The 18299-nt window shown below is 43.1% G+C and overlaps 1 non-coding gene across 1 annotated transcript; it reads left to right on the top strand.

Moving 5' to 3' along the window:
- Positions 1 to 4311: 4311 nt before the first annotated feature.
- On the top strand, positions 4312 to 4490 carry LOC122625393. The gene has a single exon (XR_006326565.1). It is a non-coding gene; the product is annotated as a 5.8S ribosomal RNA (ribosomal RNA).
- The last annotated feature ends 13809 nt before the right edge of the window (positions 4491 to 18299 follow it).

Genomic DNA, 18299 nt, shown 5'->3' on the forward strand with positions numbered 1-18299 from the left:
TGCTTTTCAGGTTTTCAATGGAGCTGAAGAGGGCCTCCTTCTTCTTCGCTTTTCGTCAAGAATTATTATCCAACCGACTCCTTCATCTCCGTATTATTAATTTTATTTATTTTATTTTAAATTTAGTTTCATAAGTGGATGTCCCTAATGTATAGTATAAGTCTCATTAACATGTCTATTTTCTCCTTGTCGTTAGAGAAGCTTTTTTGTAGGTAGGTATTTGGTCCATGTTCCTCTATAATCCTTGTTTTAGCCTAGTTTGAAGTTTACGACTTTTACTTGCCGTTTGTAGAATTTGTTCCGCCTTTGCCGGCATTCCTGCGCCATCGGTTTAGCCTTTTCTGAATGGTTGCGTCGTGAGTGGAGAAACTCGGTTGGTTTAACATTCCGTCATTTCTGTTTGGCCTGAAAAGATTTCGCCACTCTCCTTTTGAGGCTCTCTAGCGAGAGTTTGTGGGATTCCTCAACGATTCCTGAGAAATCTCTAGGGATTCCTTAGGGATTGGTACTGAAGTGTAATAAGAGCGGGAAGAAGAGTGTGGCTGTCTTGTGTTCAATTTTGCCCCCTTACCCTTGTGTGCGAGGTATTGGAATTAAGTACTGAAATTCCCTGCCCGAAATTTTCCTCGCGCAATGTTCGAAAAAACAAATATTACAGGCTTCGTCTAGCGAAGTTTCGAATACAGAAGTTAAGCCGAATTCGGACGAAGCTCTGCCGCTTCATATTTGTTGTTTTTTTCCAAATAGTGCAGAGCAGTGCCCGAAAATGAGACATAAACTTTTTAGCAATTCGATAAAAATTTACAAGACATCAAAAAATACAAAAAATATCAAAAGGTTTTCCTTTTGCCAGCCAGGACTATGCACCCCGCAGAAACGAACTTGCGCTGCGCTTAAGTCTGCGAAAGCTGCATACTTTATCTCAACATTGTAGCTATCGAGGCGTTCATACGGACAGACGGACATGGTCAGTTCGACTTGGCTATTGATCCTGATCAATAATATATATACTTTATATGGTCGGAAACGCTACCTTCTGCCTGTTACATACTTTTATTTAAGGTATTTTTTACAAATTTTATAAAGAACTTGTTTGCTCATTTTGGGAATTTGACTTGTTTGTGTTATATTTTATTAAAACACGTTGCTTAGTTGACAGCGAGAGTTTATATATAAGTACATATCATTTTATTTGTACTCATGTTTTTGGGAATTTCGAAACACAATCAAGTTAAATCTATTTGAACGTCTGTATCATATAAACCCTTCTAATCAGATAATAAAATAGTTAACCTTTGTAGGTTGCACTCTTGGGAATTATATGTTTGTGAAAAAGATAAATAATCTGTTGTAATTTGGAATTCCAAAAATGCTGAAAAAAAGATACCCAATCTTAATAAAGATCTCAAGGGCTGACAATCGAACGCAATGTTGTCACCATACGTATTGCTTATTTGATTTCCTAAATATAAAATTACACTATTAAAATCATGCAAGGATGATCAATAATAGTATCTGCCATCAGGAAGTCATACTTTCTTTCCTTTTAAACCGCCATTTAACATAAAGGAATTGGATCATGAGACTCTTAGCATCAACATCATATAAATAGAATATTATTAGAATATTGGGATTAGACTAGTCAGCTGGACATATTCCGTACACAATTCGCAAAGAAATATTTCCACCATTTGACAAGTATCATATGGTTATAGTTTTGTGTTGAAATTAAGATAAGATTTTGAAGCACTTTTATGTTATGTTAAGCCATGCATGTCTAAGTACACACGAATTAAAAGTGAAACCGCAAAAGGCTCATTATATCAGTTATGCGATCGCAAGATCGTTATATTAGTTGAACTCTAGATAACATGCAGATCGTGTGGTCTTGTACCGACGACAGATCTTTCAAATGTCTGCCCCATCAACTTTTGATGGTAGTATCTAGGACTACCATGGTTGCAACGGGTAACGGGGAATCAGGGTTCGATTCCGCAGAGGGAGCCTGAGAAACGGCTACCACATCTAAGGAAGGCATTAGGCGCGTAAATTACCCACTCCCAGCTCGGGGAGGTAGTGACGAAAAATAACAATAAGGACTCATATCCGAGGCCCTGTAATTGGAATGAGGACACTTTAAATCCTTTAACAAGGACCAATTGGAGGGCAAGTCTGGTGCCAGCAGCCGCGGTAATTCCAGCTCCAATAGCGTATATTAAAGTTGTTGCGTTTAAAACGTTCGTAGTTGAACTTGTGCTTCATACGGGTAGTACAACTTACAATTGTGGTTAGTACTATACCTTTATGTATGTAAGCGTATTACCGGTGGAGTTCTTATATGTGTTTAAATACTTGTATTTTTTCATATGTTCCTCCTATTTAAAAACCTGCATTAGTGCTCTTAAACGAGTGTTATTGTGGGCCGGTACTATTACTTTGAACAAATTAGAGTGCTTAAAGCACGCTTCAAATGCCTGAATATTCTGTGCATGGGATAATGAAATAAGACCTCTGTTCTGCTTTCATTGGTTTTCAGATCAAGAGGTAATGATTAATAGAAGCAGTTTGGGGGCATTAGTATTACGACGCGAGAGGTGAAATTCTTGGACCGTCGTAAGACTAACTTAAGCGAAAGCATTTGCCAAAGATGTTTTCATTAATCAAGAACGAAAGTTAGAGGTTCGAAGGCGATCAGATACCGCCCTAGTTCTAACCATAAACGATGCCAGCTAGCAATTGGGTGTAGCTACTTTTATGGCTCTCTCAGTCGCTTCCCGGGAAACCAAAGCTTTTGGGCTCCGGGGGAAGTATGGTTGCAAAGCTGAAACTTAAAGGAATTGACGGAAGGGCACCACCAGGAGTGGAGCCTGCGGCTTAATTTGACTCAACACGGGAAAACTTACCAGGTCCGAACATAAGTGTGTAAGACAGATTGATAGCTCTTTCTCGAATCTATGGATGGTGGTGCATGGCCGTTCTTAGTTCGTGGAGTGATTTGTCTGGTTAATTCCGATAACGAACGAGACTCAAATATATTAAATAGATATCTTCAGGATTATGGTGCTGAAGCTTATATAGCCTTCATTCATGGTGGCAGTAAAATGTTTATTGTGTTTGAATGTGTTTATGTAAGTGGAGCCGTACCTGTTGGTTTGTCCCATTATAAGGACACTAGCTTCTTAAATGGACAAATTGCGTCTAGCAATAATGAGATTGAGCAATAACAGGTCTGTGATGCCCTTAGATGTCCTGGGCTGCACGCGCGCTACAATGAAAGTATCAACGTGTATTTCCTAGACCGAGAGGTCCGGGTAAACCGCTGAACCACTTTCATGCTTGGGATTGTGAACTGAAACTGTTCACATGAACTTGGAATTCCCAGTAAGTGTGAGTCATTAACTCGCATTGATTACGTCCCTGCCCTTTGTACACACCGCCCGTCGCTACTACCGATTGAATTATTTAGTGAGGTCTCCGGACGTGATCACTGTGACGCCTTGAGTGTTACGGTTGTTTCGCAAAAGTTGACCGAACTTGATTATTTAGAGGAAGTAAAAGTCGTAACAAGGTTTCCGTAGGTGAATCTGCGGAAGGATCATTATTGTATAATATCCTTACCGTTAAACATTTGTTATAATACAAATAAATTGAATTTACCAAAAACCAAATTAACCAAATTACAAAAGCATTCACCAAATTACAATGAGATCACAATTTTAAAAAGCACATGATTTATGATTATGTACAAAAGCAATTATATATGAATATTATCGAACACAATAATTCAATTGATTCCAAGAATCAAAGAAAAAAAATATATAAATATATATATTAAAATCAAATTAAAATGATGAGGTTGTATTTCCTTTCCTAACATCATAAAATGTGACGTGCCACCACATTGGGTTATATGTGACTGGGAACCACATTAATCCACATAAGTTAAAAATTGTGATTGGGGACCACAAGATATTGTGTGTGAAGTTGCGATTCACAACAAAATAATATGGTTTATATATTGCTTTAAAATAAAAATAAACAATGTGTTTCCTGAAAATTCGAAAATGGACATCGAATTTTAAAAATTTAAAATTTGTGTGTATATGGACCATAATATACACGCGTTGCGAATATGTATTGTTCATCTTAGTTATGAGCATACGTTGGCTAATGCAACAACCTAAAATATACAATGTTGTACCTGGCCTGATTAATGTTTTATATAAAATGCAGTATGTATCGCCCATATTGGTAAATATAAATAAAATGGTAATAACAACAATATTGACATTATATAGAAATGAATTATAAAACTCTAAGCGGTGGATCACTCGGCTCATGGGTCGATGAAGAACGCAGCAAACTGTGCGTCATCGTGTGAACTGCAGGACACATGAACATCGACATTTTGAACGCATATCGCAGTCCATGCTGTTATGTACTTTAATTAATTTTATAGTGCTGCTTGGACTACATATGGTTGAGGGTTGTAAGACTATGCTAATTAAGTTGTTTATAAATTTTTATAAGCATATGGTATATTATTGGATAAAATAATAATTTTATTCATAATATTAAAAACTGTATATGAAAAACATTATCTTCACATTTGAATGTGAAAAACGAAGAGAAATATTTTCTTTTTCAATCAAATAATACTGAGAAATGTATAGCATAAAAAATTGAATTATTTTTCATCTAGGATTGTCTCTTATTATACCCGTTACTCGTAGAGTAAAAGGGTATTCTAGATTCGTTGAAAAGTATGTAACAGGCAGAAGGAAGCGTTTCCGACCATATAAAGTATATATATTCTTGATCAGGATCAATAGCCGAGACGATCTGGCCATGTCCGTCTGTCCGTCCGTATGAACGTCGAGATCTCAGGAACTTCAAAAGCTAGAAAGTTCAGATTAAGCATACAGACTCCAGAGACATAAAAGCAGCGCAAGTTGGTCGATTCATGTTGCCACGCCCACATTTTTTAAAAATGTTTTGATATTTTTTTATTTTTGTATTAGTATTGTAAATTTCTATCGATTTGCCAAAAAACTTTTTGCCACGCCCACAAACCGCACAAAGCTGCCACTCCCAAATTTTTAAAAAATGTTTTGATATTTTTTCATTTCTGTATTAGTCTTGTAAATTTCTATCGATTTGCCAAAAAAACTTTTTGCCACGCCCACTTTAACGCCCACAAATCGCCCAAAGCTGTCACGCCCACACTTTTGAAAAATATTTTGATATTTTTTCATTTTTGAATTAGTCTTGAAAATTTCTATTGATTTGCCAACAAAATTTTTGCCACGCCCACTCTAACGCCCACAAACCGCCAACAACTGTCAGTGTTGACAGCTGAGTAACGGGTATCAGATAGTCGGGGAACTCGACTATAGCGTTCTCTCTTGTTAATGATTCGGAAATAGAAAAAATTTGGTTGTTATTTTCTTCGTTGGTTCGTTAATGGAAAATACTAAGCTACAAGAAATAATGGAAATTATTACAACGAATTTAATAAAATGTTTTATCATTATATATTATATAAAGAATTAATGGCAATAAAAAGATATATACAACCTCAACTCATATGGGACTACCCCCTGAATTTAAGCATATTAATTAGGGGAGGAAAAGAAACTAACAAGGATTTTCTTAGTAGCGGCGAGCGAAAAGAAAACAGTTCAGCACTAAGTCACTTTGTCTATATGGCAAATGTGAGATGCAGTGTATGGAGCGTCAATATTCTAGTATGAGAAATTAACGATTTAAGTTCTTCTTAAATGAGGCCATTTACCCATAGAGGGTGCCAGGCCCGTATAACGTTAATGATTACTAGATAATGTTTCCAAAGAGTCGTGTTGCTTGATAGTGCAGCACTAAGTGGGTGGTAAACTCCATCTAAAACTAAATATAACCATGAGACCGATAGTAAACAAGTACCGTGAGGGAAAGTTGAAAAGAACTCTGAATAGAGAGTTAAACAGTACGTGAAACTGCTTAGAGGTTAAGCCCGATGAACCTGAATATCCGTTATGGAAAATTCATCATTCAAATTGTAATATTTAAATAATATTATGAGGATAGTGTTCATTTTTTCCATATAAGGACATTGTAATCTATTAGCATATCCCAAATTTATCATAAAATATAACTTATAGTTTATTCAAATTAAAGTGCTTGCATTTTAACACAGAATAAATGTTATTAATTTGATATAGTGCTGATAGATTTATATGATTACAGTGCGTTTATTTTTGGGAATTATATAATGGCATAATTATCATTGATTTTTATGTTTATTATATGCACTTGTATGATTAACAATGCGAAAGATTCAGGATACCTTCGGGACCCGTCTTGAAACACGGACCAAGGAGTCTAACAGATGTGCAAGTTATTGGGATATAAACCTAATAGCGTAATTAACTTGACTACTAATGGGATTAGTTTTTTAACTATTTATAGCTAATTAACACAATCCCGGGGCGTTCTATATAGTTATGTATAATGTATATTTATATTATTTATGCCTCTAACTGGAACGTACCTTGAGCATATATGCTGTGACCCGAAATATGGTGAACTATACTTGATCAGGTTGAAGTCAGGGGAAACCCTGATGGAAGACCGAAACAGTTCTGACGTGCAAATCGATTGTCAGACTTGAGTATAGGGGCGAAAGACCAATCGAACCATCTAGTAGCTTGTTCCTTCCGAAGTTTCCCTCAGGATAGCTGGTGCATTTTAATATTGTATAAAATAATCTTATCTGGTAAAGCGAATGATTAGAGGCCTTAGGGTCGAAACGATCTTAACCTATTCTCAAACTTTAAATGGGTAAGAACCTTAACTTTCTTGATATGAAGTTCAAGGTTATGATATAATGTGCCCAGTGGGCCACTTTTGGTAAGCAGAACTGGCGCTGTGGGATGAACCAAACGTAATGTTACAGTGCCCAAATTAAGAACTCATGCAGATACCATGAAAGGCGTTGGTTGCTTAAAACAGCAGGACGGTGATCATGGAAGTCGAAATCCGCTAAGGAGTGTGTAACAACTCACCTGCCGAAGCAACTAGCCCTTAAAATGGATGGCGCTTAAGTTGTATACCTATACATTACCGCTAAAGTAGATGATTTATATTACTTGTGATATAAATTTTGAAACTTTAGTGAGTAGGAAGGTACAATGGTATGCGTAGAAGTGTTTGGCGTAAGCCTGCATGGAGCTGCCCTTGGTACAGATCTTGGTGGTAGTAGCAAATAATCGAATGAGACCTTGGAGAACTGAAGTGGAGAAGGGTTTCGTGTGAACAGTGGTTGATCACGAGTTAGTCGGTCCTAAGTTCAAGGCGAAAGCCGAAAATTTTCAAGTAAAACAAAAATGCCAAACTACATACAAAAAGCGAATATAATACACTTGAATAATTTTGAACGAAAGGGAATACGGTTCCAATTCCGTAACCTGTTGAGTATCCGTTTGTTATTAAATATGGGCCTCGTGCTCATCCTGGCAACAGGAACGACCATAAAGAAGCCGTCGAGAGATATCGGAAGAGTTTTCTTTTCTGTTTTATAGCCGTACTACCATGGAAGTCTTTCGCAGAGAGATATGGTAGATGGGCTAGAAGAGCATGACATATACTGTTGTGTCGATATTTTCTCCTCGGACCTTGAAAATTTATGGTGGGGACACGCAAACTTCTCAACAGACCGTACCAATATCCGCAGCTGGTCTCCAAGGTGAAGAGTCTCTAGTCGATAGAATAATGTAGGTAAGGGAAGTCGGCAAATTAGATCCGTAACTTCGGGATAAGGATTGGCTCTGAAGATTGAGATAGTCGGGCTTGATTGGGAAACAATAACATGGTTTACGTGCTCGTTCTGGGTAAATAGAGTTTCTAGCATTTATGTTAATTTCTTGTTCCCCGGATAGTTTAATTACGTAGCCAATTGTGGAACTTTCTTGCTAAAATTTTTAAGAATACTATTTGGGTTAAACCAATTAGTTCTTATTAATTATAACGATTATCAATTAACAATCAATTCAGAACTGGCTTGGGGAATCCGACTGTGTAATTAACGCAAAGCATTGTGATGGACACAATGTGAATTCTGCCCAGTGCTCTGAATGTCAAAGTGAAGAAATTCAAGTAGGCGCGGGTCAACGGCGGGAGTAACTATGACTCTCTTAAGGGAACATGGGGTAAAGGTGAGTAGAGGGGGGGTATTTTTATACTCTGCAACTCATAAGTCTTGCCTTTACTCAAGTCGACTCAAAACCTCCTCGTGGTGTTTCCCGGTAATGTTAAACTTGTTTAACAGCTAATTTGAGCGGTGAATCTTTCCGAAAGGGTTGGTTCTCCTGACGAAAGATAATCATATTGGTACCACAAATTTAGAAAACGAGCCTCGGATATTTACTAATGATCTGTTGACGACACGACCCTCCGTGGATCACGTCCCGGAGGACCAATATGAACCAAACGCAGCGGCTACTCTATCAAGGGCTCCCTGCACAGTATGTGACCGGTCCTTTAACAGTAAGAGAGGACTCGGTGTTCACGGTGCGATCTCGGCACCCAAACGAACTTGATGACGAACGTCGACGTGTCGATATAAAAGCAAGGTGGAGTGAGGAAGAGAAGTGGATGATGGCGAGAAAGGAGGTTGAGCTCACGGCAAATGGTTTTAAACACATAAAAAAGCAACTAGCGGTATATTTTGCAAACCGTAGCGTCGAAGCCATTAAAAAGCTGAGACAGAGGGGCGAATTTTTTCCGGTACAGGGTGTACGACACACGCTGACGAGACCTCCTCGGAGACCTCGGAATAGGAGGGAAAGCAGAAGGCAGCAGTACGCTGTCGTCCAGCGAAACTGGGATAAGCATAAAGGAAGGTGCATTAAGTCCCTGCTTAATGGAACTGATGAGTCGGTAATACCAAGCCGAGAATTTATGGAGCCCTACTGGAGAGAAGTAATGACTCAGCCTAGCCCAAGCTCTTGCAATGGAGAAGTGATTCGTACGGATCACTCGCTTGAGACGGTATGGCCTGCAATAACGGAGCAAGCCCTTAGGGCATCAAGAGTTTCATTATCTTCATCTCCGGGGCCTGACGGGGTAACTCCAAAAACTGACAGGGAGGTGCCGTCAGGTATTATGCTACGCATAATGAACCTAATTCTATGGTGCGGTAACTTACCTCATTCTATCCGACTGGCCAGAACCATCTTCATCCCGAAGACGGTGACGGCAAAGCGACCGCAAGACTTTCGTCCAATATCGGTGCCTTCCGTCCTGGTAAGACAGCTAAATGCCATCTTGGCAACCCGATTGACCTCATCAATCGATTGGGACCCGCGCCAGCGGGGCTTCTTACCAACCGACGGTTGCGCCGATAATGCGACGATAGTTGACTTAGTCCTGAGGCATAGCCATAAGTACTTTAAATCTTGCTACATCGCCAACTTAGATGTTAGCAATGCATTTGACTCATTGTCACATGCAGCAATATATGGAACATTACGAGCTTATGGTGCGCCGTAGGGCTTCGTTGACTATGTACAGAAGACGTACGAGGGCGGTGGTATCAGTCTCAACGGGGAAGGTTGGTGTTCAGAGGAATTCGTGCCTGCTAGGGAGTGAAGCAGGGCGACCCTTTGTCCCCCATTCTATTTAACTTGGTCATCGACCGGTTACTTAGAGCCCTACCTAGCGAGATTGGTACCAAGGTCGGAAAAGCCATGATAAACGCTGCTGCATTTGCAGATGATTTGGTACTATTTGCGGAAACTCGGATGGGACTTCAAACTTTGTTGGACAAGACTATTGACTTTTTATCCATCGTCGGCCTTAAACTTAATGCTGATAAGTGCTTTGCTGTCGGTATTAAGGGCCAGCCGAAACAGAAGTGTACTGTGCTAGAGGCACAGAGCTTCTGCGTAGGCTCGAGAGAGATTCCAACACTGAAGCGTACTGACGAGTGGAAGTATCTCGGTATACACTTCACTGCAAGTGGGAGGGTTCGATGCAATCCGGCAGAGGACATTGGTCCAAAGCTACAAAGATTGTCAGAGGCCCCCCTTAAGCCACAACAGAGGTTGTTCGCCCTTCGGACTGTCCTGATCCCACAACTCTATCACAAGTTATCCCTTGGGAGTGTGACGATAGGCGTCTTACGAAAGACTGGCAAGCTAATACGTTTCTATGTGCGAAGATGGCTAAATCTTCCGTCGGATGTGCCGATAGCATTCGTTCATGCCCCCTCAAAATGTGGGGGTCTCGGAATTCCATCACTAAGATGGGTAGCTCCAATGTTACGACTTAGACTATTGAGCAACATAAAATGGCCCCACCTCGTACAATCCGAGGAAGCCAGCTCCTTCATCGAAGCGGAAAAACAAAGGGCCCGAGGTAGATTGATAGCTGAACAAAATGAATTGTTATCGCGTCCGGCAATAGAAAAGTATTGGGCGAACAGGTTGTACCTCTCCGTTGATGGTGGCGGACTCCGTGAAGCGAGCCACTATGGTCCTCAACACGGGTGGGTTAGTCAGCCCACGCGTTTACTAACAGGAAAGGAATATTTAGACGGTATTCGGCTGCGGATAAATGCCCTACCCACAAAGTCTCGCACTACGAGGGGAAGGCACGAATTGGAAAGGCATTGTCGTGCAGGATGTGATGCTCCCGAAACAACAAACCACATTATGCAAAAATGCTATCGTTCGCATGGGAGGCGAGTAGCTAGACACAACTGCGTAGTAAATCGAATCAAGCGGGGACTTGAGGAGAGAGGCTGTGTGGTCATTGCCGAACCAAGTCTGCAGTGCGAATCCGGCCTTAATAAACCGGACCTGGTGGTACTCCGACCAAATCACATTGATGTGATTGACGTGCAGGTTGTGACAGACGGACATTCTATGGACAATGCGCATCAGCGCAAAATCAATAGATACGACAGACCGGACATACGAACTGAATTGCGTCGCCGATTCGAAGCCGCAGGTGACATCATTCTGCCACCCTAAACTGGAGAGGGATTTGGAGTGGTCAATCCGTAAAACGATTGATTGCAAAGGGTCTCCTCAGCAAATATGATAGTCATATCATTAGCGTCCAGGTTATGAAAGGCAGTCTTGGCTGTTTTAGACAGTTCATGTACCTTGGCGGGTTTTCTCGTGATTGGACGTAGCTTAAAACGTTTGGTTCACATACATCTGCCTGCTGCCTTGGCATAATATCAAAAAGGCATAAACATCGCACAATAATGGTTAATACGGCTATGAGGATGGTTTTAGTACGTAGGCGTTGCGGAACTTCGGTTCAGATAGAGCAATGAATCGTGCATGCTAGGAAACTGACCAAATAAAATGATGGCAGACCTAGTATCTTTCGAAGATTTCCATACCTTTGCGATTAAAAAGAAAAAAAAAATAGCCAAATGCCTCGTCATCTAATTAGTGACGCGCATGAATGGATTAACGAGATTCCTACTGTCCCTATATAATGGATTAACGACGGATGTGTTTTCGGTACGCTCGTGGTCAGATTGCGAAAAGCTTAGTTTTCTTTGCGAAACAAAGTTCGGAAAGACAATAAATCGGTGGTTGATTGCTCCGCGGAAATAGTGTGATTATTTACGTGAGTGCAAGGCCTGTGGTTTTGGAATAATTCGCAATGAATTATTGCAAATTTTCCACTGCGGACAGCACGTGGTTCCAGGCGAGCTTTTGGTCAACTGTTAAACAGCTGGGCCTTTCGGTTTGTGTCCGCGCTACCAGCAATCAGCTGATTTGTTGTTGTCACGGCTGTGGAACGTGTCTTGGGACGGTTCGGTGCTACCAGACTGGTATTTTGGTTGCGCAAATCTGCCAATAGGTGGAGCTCGTGCACCAAAGCAACCAACTTGTGACAGTGAGCGCGCAATTTCCGGAGTCGCCAGAAGGAGGAGCCACAATCGTGGTAAGTCCTATGGAGAGCGACAGTAGCGCGAGTGCCGCGAGCGCCAGCAGCGCGTCGCGGAAGACGGGACGAGGCAGGCGTAGAAGCCACCAGGCTTCGAAGAGCTCGGCAGCTACGCAGGCCAATCGTGTTGCTGTGGCTTCGCGTGGTGTTCCCGAGCCTGTGGGAGCGCTGGATGAGGCGCCTTCGTCGCTGGAGGACCCCCGGATGGTCCCTGATGCCACCGCTGCTGCCCCTGCTGCTGCCCCTGCTGCTGCTCCTGTTGCTGCCCCTGTCGCTACACCTGCTGTTGCCACTGCCACAGCTGCCTCCGCTGCCGCCCGTGCTGGGCAAGCAGCTATGATGGCAGAGCATGGTAAGAAACAGTTTTCGCAGCCTAGGAGGTGTAAACACGGATGAGCTCTCGTTTGCTATCAGCCGCTACGATGAGCTGGTGATGGCATTGATGCTCCGGTGTGGAGAATTGGAGACGCGGTTGGCTATGCCGCCCCCACCGCCGCCGTCTATGCCGACTTCCGCCATTTCACGTTTTCCCCAGATGCCTCAGGCTGCACCCATTGCGGCCCCGCGGACCACGAAGGTTCGCGAGACGTGGTCAGCAGTGGTAAAGTGCGACGACCCAGCGCTATCGGGGAAGGCGATTGCCGAAAAGGTACGGACTATGGTTGCACCCCCCCCTCGGAGTCAGGGTGCATGAGGTGCGTGAGCTCCGTCGAGGTGGTGGTGCAATCATCCGGACTCCTTCAGTCGGAGAGCTGCAGAAGGTGGTGTCATCAAAAAAATTCGCCGAAGTAGGGCTGAATGTGGCGCGAAACGCTGCCGAGAAGCCGATGGTCGTCGTTTATGACGTCGACACAGCTATTGGCCCCGAGGAGTTCATGCAGGAGCTCCACGAAAAAAACTTTGACGACGAGATGACGGCTGCGGAGTTCAAGAGGTCGGTGCACCTGGTTACCAAGGCGTGGTCGGTGACTGACTAGCAAGGGTGCCGAGCTGCGACCATCGAGCTCGGAGTCCGACTCAGGAGATCGGGCTCAATGTTCGCACTGGTGCAGGAGCCGTATCTCGGCGGCGATGGGATGGATGTGCTGCCTGAAGGAATGAGGATCTTCACCGACCGGCGAGGGAAGGCAGCCATCCTAGTGGATCTTCAGGATGCCATCTGTATGCCAGTGGAGACCCTCACCACGGATTATGGCGTATGTCTGGTCGTTAAAGGGAGTTTTGGCTCAATCTTCCTTTGCTCAGCATACTGCCAATTTGATGCACCTTTGGAACCGTACCTTCGGTACATGGATGCGGTCCTGCTGCAGGCCAGCAGAACCCCCGCAATCCTGGGCCTTCCCCCATGTGGTTTAGTAAACTCTCTCGACATACCGAGGGGCAAGCTAACTACAGTCGGGGTGAGCTGCTGTCCGAGTGGATGCTGGAGGCAAGAGCCGCCGCCCTAAACCAGTCAACACAGGTGTACACGTTCGATAACTACAGAGCTCGTAGTGATATCGACGTGACAATTGTCAACGAGGCAGCATCTATGTGGGCCACATATGAGTGGAGAGTGGATGAGTGGGAATTGAGCGATCACAACATCATTACTGTTGTGACCGAACCAAGTACCACGAGCGCAGTTGCCGTCCTGGAACTTCTCCAATGCTCGTTGGCGATTGTTCAAAGAGGAAATGGTGAGTAGAACAGCCGAACTTCCGGAAAACTTCTCAGAGTCGCCGTTGGACCAGCAAGTTTCGACCCTGCGCAGTATAGTACATAATGTGTGCGATATTGCGCTGGGAAGAAAGTCGATTCGATCGCCCAGCAGAAGAGCACGTTGGTGGACTGCCGACCTCTGCGCTGCGAGACGCGAAGTCCGGAGACTTCGTCGCCGACTCCAGGATGCACGGCGTCACGATGAGAGCTCTTGGTGGTCGAGCTGAGGCGTGCCCCAGCCAACTACAAGAAGCTCATTGGGAGGGCTAAGATGAATGACTGGAAACGCTTCGTGGGAGAAAACGCCGATGACCCATGGGGGCGCGTCTACAAGATATGCCGAGGCCGCAGAAAGTGCACGGAGATTGGGTGCCTCCGCGTGAATGGCGAGTTGATCACTGATTGGGGTGATTGTGCACGAGTGCTCCTCCGCAACTTTTTCCCAGTTGCGGAGTCCGATGCACCGATTGCCATCGTGGAGGAAGTCCCACCGGCCCTTGAATCGCTCGAGACTGATGCCTGTATCGCCCAGCTGAAGAGTAGCAGTCTGGCGCACCATACCTCAGCACCTGGCATCGTTGTATTCCCGATGCATCCGATCGGGATACTTTCCCAACGAGTGGAAGTGTCCACGAGTAGTGGCGCTGCTCAAGGGACCCGAGAAGGACAAGTGTGAGCCCTCCTCATACAGGGGAATATGCTTGCTGCCAGTTTTTGGTAAGGTGCTCGAGGCAATCATGGTGAATCGTGCGAGAGAAGTTCTTCCGGAAGGCTGCAGATGGAAATTCGGATTTCGCCAAGGACGATGTGTGGAGGATGCTTGGAGGCACGTGAAGAGCAGTGTTGACGCCAGCCCGGCGCAATATGTGCTCGGCACATTCGTGTACTTCAAAGGAGCATTTGACAACGTTGAATGGAGTGCTGCACTGCGCCGACTAGCCGACTTGGGATGCCGGGAAATGAGCTTGTGGCAGAGTTTTTTCTCCGGCCGAAGAGCAGTGATCCGAAGCAGTTCCGGTGCTGTGGATGTGCCGGTAACTAGAGGTTGCCCGCAGGGGTCAATTAGCGGCCCGATTATTTGGGACACGTTAATGAATGTACTGCTTCAGCGCCTCGAGCCGTATTGCCTGCTGAGTGCATACGCGGATGATCTGCTTCTTCTCGTCGAGAGAAACTCCCGAGTCGTGTTAGAGGAAAAAGGAGCGCAACTTATGTCCATCGTAGAAACGTGGGGAGCGGAAGTTGGCGTTGCCGTCTCGACCAGCAAGACGGTAATAATGCTGCTCAAAGGTACTTTGAGACGTGCGCCCACGGTAAGGTTTGCTGGAGCGAACCTGCCGTATGTGCCGTATGTGCGTAGCTGTCGGTACCTTGACATCACGGTCAGTGAGGGAATGAAATTCCTCACGCACATAGCTTCGCTGCGCCAGCGGATGACCGGAGACGTTGGAGCATTGGCGCGTGTGCTTCGAGCCGACTGGGGTTTCAGTCCTCGAGCCAGGCGGACCATATATGACGGACTAATGGCACCCTGTGTGCTGTTTGGTGCCCCGGTATGGTATGACACCGCCGGGCAAGTAGCTGCCAAGAGGCGACTAGCCTCCTGCCAGAGGCTGATCCTGCTTGGATGCCTTTCGGCTTGCCGAACAGTGTCCACCGTGGCACTGCAGGTTCTTGGTGAAGCCCCCCCGCTTGACTTGGCTGCTAAGCAATTAGCGGTCAAATACAAGCTAAAACGTGGATACCCGCTGGAGGAGAACGACTGGCTCTACGGCGAAGACATCGCTTGTCTAAGCTGGGAGCTGAGAAAGACTCGCTTGGAGGAGTGCATGCTGCTGAGTTGGCAAAACAGATGGGACGACGACAGCGAACCAGGACGGGTGACGCATAGGTTTATCCCAGATGTCACTCTCGTTTATCGGGATCCAAACTTTGGTTTCTCGATGAAGGCGTCTTTCTTGCTTACTGGGCACGGGACGTTTAATGCATTTTTGCACGGGAGAGCCCTCAGCGATACCACTGCTTGCGCATGTGGCGATCCATATGAGGACTGGATGCACGTACTCTGCGCTTGCCCCCTGTATGCAGATTTGCGAGACCTCGATGGACTTGGACGTTCGAAAGAATCCTGGAGGATCGAGAGAGGACCCAACGGCTGGCACCGTTCCGCAGGAGTAGGGGCCTTTAGCCCCGTTAGCGGGCGAGAATACTACCACAGTCCGCTGTACCTCGTCGTAAGAGGCGACTGATGCGGCAATAGGTCGTTCCTCGGTGCTAGTCGGAGGCAAAGGTGTGAGGCCGACCGAGCCTCTAATTTCGGTACCACGGGTTGAGCAGCTCTCCAAGACTGCTCATTGTGGTAGGCCTCTTGGTGGGAGTATCGTGGTGGCTGTGGTTGGTACCTATATCGCGGGTAGAGCCTTCGTGTTCGACGTTTGAGTTTCGGCGATGGTTACGCAAAACTCGGGTGCTGTGACCCATAGATCAGTAGAGATTTTAGGTACATCTACATACAACTTATTAGTCTATTATATTAAGTAAATTTTACGGTGCGGGGACCTAGGCTGCCAATGTGAATCGTGGAACGGTAGAGTGTGAGGCTTCAAGGTAATGAGAAGTTTGTTCGTTCGAAAGTTTCTGCGTCAGCGGAGCACGAGTCGCTTCTGTAGCTAAGTAATCTGCTAGTGTCAGCTGCCGCACTTATTTACGCCCCCGTGCGATAGAGAGTGACCGTTCTGTATTTGCCCACACCGAATGTGACCGTTCCCCAATGGTTAGTGTGGCCGTTTCCGAAGACAATTTACGGAATCATCTAAGGTCTCCTCTTATGCGCTCCCTCTCTTTTGACTTAGCGTTCTGTTGTTCGCTCTGCCATTAGCTTTATCATCAATTAGCTTTATCAATTAGCTTATCATTTGCTTTCGTAATATAACATATGCCCATCGATGCCAATTATCGCTTTAATAAACTAAAATAAAATACATTCTTTCGAAAATCTCTACATTTAAATCGTAGTCTTGTTATTAAAAACAACTATAAAAAAAGCTTATAAGCTGAACAACGCGTACCCTCTGGTCCTGCCGGAAAAATTATATAATAAATCAAAATACTAAATGGAAATTAAATGCAAATTAAAATTGTTGTTAAAAAATTATTTAAAAAAATATTTTATTTTTATATTTTAATAAATTTATTGGTGATAAACTTTTTCACTTAAACAATATTACAAGACACTATTATCAAATTTTATCTTCGATCGTTCCCGATCTGATCCCGAAACAGACTGACTCTTAGATTCTAAATCCTGATCCATTCAACCTCGGCCAGAAGCTTTTCTTTGGAAACTTCTTGAACTTTCAATTATGTTTAGAATAAAAGCTTGATGCTGAAATTATTTCTCTGCATTGTGAAATTCAATTATGCTGACCGATGCAGTTTGATTGAAGCGCAATAAGTTGACCATGGTTTGGTCTCCAAGCGGAAGCTGTGTTTTTTTGGAGTTTGATTGTTTATCTTAGCGGGTAGCTAAGCGCTGGCAAAGGCAATGACAAAAACAAAGATAAAGGAAATGCCGCCTAGATTGAAATTTAAAATTTGTTTATAAACTGGGATAGAGTGCTATGTTTACGGGTTGGATAACTCTCCCCCTTCTAAAATGACGCGTCCCGCTTCATTACGAATTTCGTTTAAACGTTCATTTAATTCTGTTAAAAATACTTCCTCATTATTTGGTTTTTCTCGTTCTGGCCGTTTTTGTTTGGTTACAAATAAAAAATATCTGAATTTTACTATTAATGTAGTAATCAAATACAAAATGAATAAAATTAATAATATAAAAGAAAGTGATATCTTGGTATTACTTATTTTAATGAAGGGATTTAAAATGTTTATATTATCTAGAGAGAGTTCCGAGTTATTGGACAATATGTAATCGGATATTTCATAATCTGTAAAATGGTTTGTGGTTATGTATTCAAGAATTTTACTTTCTAAATTGATATATGAAATATTGTTTATTGTGGTTGTTCCGTTAAATGTTATTAGAAATGACCCATTTAAGTGGGAGTTGTTAACAATATTGTAACCATTTATAAAAATGGCACCATCTTGGATGATATCTATTCCCTTATTTGTTTCCCTTATATTCTTACAAGTGGATTTTTCTCCATTTAATAATTTGGTAAAACAGGTTTTTTCCTTACTTATAGTACAGTAATTGTTAAAAAGTTCGGTCTTAAATGTAGACATTTCATAATATGTATTGTCGCATTTTGCGACTTGATTGCTTATTACTAGTTTTCCATCGCCTTTTGAAATCGCTCTAGCATAGTATATTTCGCATCTGTTATAAACTATAGGGTATTTTACATAAATTATTAAGAGTTCTTTATGTAATACTATTTTAAACACAGAGATATCCATTAGGTCTGCAATGATTACTGGTCTTAATTCGTGACTTAATATTTCTTTTATTTCTTCATGGTTTAAAATTTTAGTATTAAAGACATCAATTTTAGCTAATGTGATAGTATCAATTAAATTTTGCAGGTCAAATGTTAAAAGTTTTAGGCGATGTTTTCTTAATGGTAAATCTTGGTCCATAAATACATGTTTAAAATCATCAGAAAGAG

This window comes from Drosophila teissieri, chromosome X (genome assembly GCF_016746235.2).
Source record: "Drosophila teissieri strain GT53w chromosome X, Prin_Dtei_1.1, whole genome shotgun sequence".
Taxonomy (NCBI): Eukaryota; Metazoa; Arthropoda; class Insecta; order Diptera; family Drosophilidae; genus Drosophila; species Drosophila teissieri.